This window comes from Cricetulus griseus, chromosome 5 (genome assembly GCF_003668045.3).
Source record: "Cricetulus griseus strain 17A/GY chromosome 5, alternate assembly CriGri-PICRH-1.0, whole genome shotgun sequence".
NCBI lineage: Eukaryota > Metazoa > Chordata > Mammalia > Rodentia > Cricetidae > Cricetulus > Cricetulus griseus.
The window spans coordinates 148230301-148235745 of NC_048598.1; positions in this window are offsets into that span (position 1 = coordinate 148230301).

Sequence of the window (5445 nt, forward strand, 5' to 3'; positions counted from 1 at the left end):
TTTAGGTGGTATTTTTCAGTTTAGTGGTATTATCATAGTCCTGGTAGAATCATTGTTCTGGGGTCCCATCAACCTTTTGGAGACTTCAAGGGTCTCTGTTTGGCATGGTTATGGTTCACTGCAGAAAACTTAAACATTTTAAATTTCATCTGTGGCAAACCTCAAAGTTAAAGGATCAATACTTGTTATGTACAGAGTACAAAAACTTAATTCCTAGTTTGATAGAGACTCAAACTTGAAATCATGTACAGGAAGCTAGATGAACTCTTTTTCTAGAATTGGGTAGTACTCCATATGACCATTAATATCATGACAAAAGTTTAAAGTACATTTATTAATCTTATAATTTTTTTTTTTTTTTGGTTTTTCGAGACAGGGTTTCTCTATGTAGCTTTGGAGCCTATCCTGGCACTTGCTCTGGAGACTAGGCTGGTCTTGAACTCACAGAGATCCTCCTGCCTCTGCCTCCCAGGTGCTGGCATTAAAGATGTGCACTACCAACGCCTGGCTTGATCTTATAAATTTTGAGATGATATTTATACCTTAAGAAAAGCTGTTAGAGTTAAAATAAAGCTAAAGGCAACAAAACAGTCCTTAAATATTTGTTTTTCTTCTGTTCCATATCAGGAGTCTCTTCTGACATGCAGAGATTTGGGGTTTTACTTAACAAGCATGCTTGGGTTTGGAGAAGGAGAGAGCCACACCCCAACTCCAAAACTAGCATAATCTTTAATCGGACTGGGACTACAAAAAGACCATTTATATTATATGTCTGTAAAAAAAGACAGAAACAAACATTTGGGAAGATTTATGAAATTTCATCCTGTTGGAGATGTGATATATGAATTGCCGAACTACTTTTTTTTTCTTGGGACAATTTTTTTCTGAATGATTTGCCCTTTTTCTTCATGTCTTATTTATCCAATGGTCTTCAGATTTCTTAGCTGGATGCCTTCATTCTCTCTGAAAAGACAAAGCAAAGCCTTTCCCCAACCCTAATTTTGAGAGGATTCCCTTATGGCAAGTTATGTCTGATCAAATAAAAAGTACTTGTTAGTTTATATTGAACATCTATGCTGTCTGATTAGCTATTACCTCTTCTAATCAAGACGTATCTCTTGTCCAAAACTAATCTTTATCAACTTTGATGGTATACATAGATTTGTTTTTCTCCTGTGGAAACGAAAGCAGAACCCCCTTCCCTGTGTAACACATATCTTGGTTTCCATTCTGAGGTCAGCACATCTTTAAAGTATACAGGCTGATTTAGTTTTGTAATTTTTCTATTATCCAATGTCTCTCTGCAGCTATTGTTCTTTTCTTATTAGCATTCAGAAAATTCAAAGTTAGTAAAGCACTATGCAATCCATTTTGGGGGTTATTTTCATCCATTTCTGTTTCTTTAGCATATCCTTTAGAGTTCAATTTGTTCTTTCTATAACTGCTTGCCCTGTAGGATTGTGTGGTATACCTGTAATACACTTTATACTATAATAAGCAAAAATCTGTTTCATTTTACTAGAGACATATGCTGGAGCATTGTCAGTCTTAATTTGTATAGATATTCTCATGATGGCCATGACTTCTAACAAATGTGTGATTACAGACACAATCAGCCTTTTCAGAACTCAAAGCAGTTGCCCATTGATATGGTGTACATATTTTAACTTTCCAAATTCTACAAAATAGAACCCATCCATCTGCCAGATTTCATTTCTTTGAGTACCCTTTGGGTTATTTCCTGCTGGTAGTGGAGTTTGGTTGTATAAAAACAAGTAAGACATTTCCTTATAATTTCCTTGGCTTGTTGTCAGTTATGGAAAAAATCTTTTTTTTTAAACCTTTGCTATTGACATTTATGAAATTCTGAGGCCTCCAGCACATTCCCTATCAATAGTTGATCAATTTCATGATTACCTTGTGCTAGAGGGTCTGGCAGGGTATGGGATCAGATGTGGTTCCTATTCCTGATTATTTCTTGTAGCGGAATAAATAATAAAGTCAATTCTATATCAATCTGGTATAAATTCAGCAGTTTCAATATGCAAAACAACTCTTTTTTTTTTGTTTTTGTTTTTCGAGACAGGGTTTCTCTGTGTAGCTTTGGAGCTTATCCTGGCACTTGCTCTGGAGACCAGGCTGGCCTTGAACTCACAGAGATCTGCCTGCCTCTGCCTCCTGAGTGCTGGGATTAAAGGTGTGTGCCACCAACGCCTGGCCAAAACAACTCTTTTTGCTTATTACAAATCAGTATCTATGTTGAGTTTCCATAAAATCTATGAATACCAGGAGAACTGCATATAATTCTGACTTTTGGACAGAATCAGAAGGGCTTTGAGCCACTTTACTTAAATTTTACTTTTGGACAGAATCAGTAGGGCTTTGAGCCACTTAAATTTTCTGATTTGTAACTTGCCTTTCCTGATTTATTTGTAACAGTATAGAATAGAATGTAGGGACTCCAGATATTGGTGTTCCCCATACAATGCGAGGAGATATCCAGTTAGTTCTCTTTATAAATTGTTGTTAATCTCTCACAAAAGATTACTGCAAGCTCTTTGCCAAGGTTCACTTTCTATCCTTAATTTGTCAGTTTCATCATTAGTAAAAGTACTACAATGTCTGCAGGGTCTATTCCTGCTAATTGATGAAGTCTTAATTTTCCTTTTAGAATAAACTCAGAGACCTTTTTTCCATGTAAGTTTTAATTTTTTTTACTCTGTTTATGTGGTAAAAAAAATCTATAATTCTATATTCTAAGATAACATATTTTCTCTTCATTAATATTCTTGTAGGAGAATGCTTGGAGGGTAAAATAACCAAAATGCAATCAAGCTTTAGACCCAAATGATCCTCATGTACATCCTGTAATTTCTTTCCCACCAAAGCCAATTATCTCTTAGCTTCCACTGATAATTCTCTTGCACTATTTAAGTCCCTGTCAACATCTAAGGTTTTGAACAAATTACTCAGTTCATTTCTTTGTACCCCAATAGTGAGTCATTGATAAGAAATATCTCCTATCAATCTGTGAAAGCCATTAAGAGTCAACAATTGATCTCTCCTAATTTGTACCTTTTGTGTACAAATTAGGTCTAATTTTCTGTTTTTTCTATTGTAAGTAATTAATAGAATCTCTTCTTTGCAATTTTTTCCAGAGCAATTTGTAATCCCCAACAAGGCAAATTTTTCTTTACTTCTTCAAACATTTTTCTAAAGTACCTACATTTGAATCAGATAGTAAGAATATCATCCATGTAATGGTAAGCTATAGATTGAGAGGATTGCTTACATATCATTTCCAATAGCTGTTGTATGAAATATTGGCACAGGATAGGGCTATTTAACATTCCCTGTGGGAGAACCTTCCATTGATATCTCTGAATAGGCTGAGAATAGGCACCATGAAGGCAAATTTTTCTGTCTTTTTCTTGTAAAGGTATAGTGAAAAAAGAATCTTTTAAATCAATAACTTTAAGAGGCCATTCTTTAGATAATAAAGAAGGCAAAGGAATTTCAGACTATAGAGAGTCCATTGGCTGAATCACCTTATTAACAGCTCTTAGATTTGTTACTAGTCTCCATTTTCCAGATTTCTTTTTAATAACAAATCAGGAGAATTCTGAGGGCTGGTTGATTCTTCAATATGCTGAGCATTTAGTCACTTCTGCATCAGTTGTTCTAAGGCCTGCAGTCTTAGGAATAAAGAATAATGGGTTGGGACCAAAGGAGGTGGGTCCCTGGTCCCATGCTGGGACCTTGAGGATTTAGGTCCTGTGGTGGGTGATGGATGGGTGGGTGGATGGGGAAACAGAGACTTGTAGATGTGACTCATATTGAATGTTTTATTGAGGGGGAGGTAAGAAATAAGGTAAAAAGACACAGAGACAGAGAACAGAAGAGAAGGGGAAAGACAGGAAAGGTCGTGGTACTTAGGAGAGGAGGCTCATAAGAGGGAGGGGTTCCTAAGGGATCCCAAGATGGTGGAAGGGAGTCCTGGGACCAGAGAAAGATTGAATGATATTTATCTGGAGTGAATCTGACCTGTTGGGTGGGTCCAGTTCAGCTCCCTGGAACTTACAAGAATTCTTTGTGAAGATAAATTTTAGACACATTAGCATTTCACTGTTTGTAATCTGTACTGAAATTTGCATTGTTGAAATGGCAGTATACTCATGTAAGAAATGATTTTGTTTGAAAGCATTAACACTCTTCCATCTGGAAAACTGACAGATATTTTTGCACAATGAAAAGCACCTTCACCTTGACTTTGCTGTTATCATATAGTGGTATAGTTTGGTGTTTTGTATTCTGTCAGAGTTGGATTAGAAGCTTATTAAAACTTTATTGATTAATGCTAGGACTATGAACAGTAGCATAATGAGAGAGAAAGAAATCTGACAACTTGCACTCACACCTTAAGTTATTTTGCTATACCTTAAAACATTTTTAGATCTGAGTCTAAATCCTTGGTGGATTCTATGGTAGGCAAGGTTGACCGGGGCAGGGGACAAACATGCCAGACAGACAGAGCTTAAGTGAGAAGTTTTATTAGAAAGGGAAGGGGGGGGAGGAAAGAGAAAAGAGGTAAAGAGACACAGAGACACAGACAGAGGACAGAAGAGGGAGACTGTTGATGATGGTTTCTTGTCTGCCAGCCTGGTCCTGCCACCCTTCTCAGCCCCAAATAAACACACAGACACTATGTTAATTATTAAGCTTTTGGCCGAAGGTAGGACTTCTTATAGGCTAGCTCTGTCTTAATTATTAACCCATTTCTATTAATCTAAGTATTTCCATGTGGTCTTATCTTACCAGAGAAGGGTCTGGACCTGTTACTACTTTGGTGGCCTACGTGGTATCTCCTTCTGGTGGGCTTTCTCTGCCTCCCTTTCCCAGAAGCATGTGTGGTAGGAGCTGCCTGAAGGCAGAACCAACCAGTCTAGGTTAGGTAAGTCCTGTGGCATTTGGAGCTCATATGCCTCTGGAGTTTGGGGCCTGTGGAGTTTGTTGCAGAGAGGCTGCAACAACAACAACAACAATCCTAAACTTGCTTACAGGCTCAGGGAAAAAAGAAAGAAGAACCTAGCCGGCAGGGTGGTAACTCTGGTTGGAGCCCTATGTGCAGCTCCAGACTGTACTGGTGGCTGCAAAGCCACAGGCAAGTGGCTTTTTCATGAATCCGTGCCTTAAAGTTGGGTGCCAAATATCTCACGAGTTCTAATTGGTCTTAATAATAAAAACCCAGAGTCAGATATTAAGGGGTGAAAGCTGAAAGATCAGAGAGACAAAGGAAGAAGCCACAGCCACACCTTACTTCCTCAACTTCCCAGCTGAAAAGAGACTGAGCTCCTGTCTCCTCCCAACTTATCACTTCCTCTCTCTGCCCAGCCGTGTCACTTCCTGTCTGTCTGTACAGACCTCCAGACCTCTATGGTTAAGTAG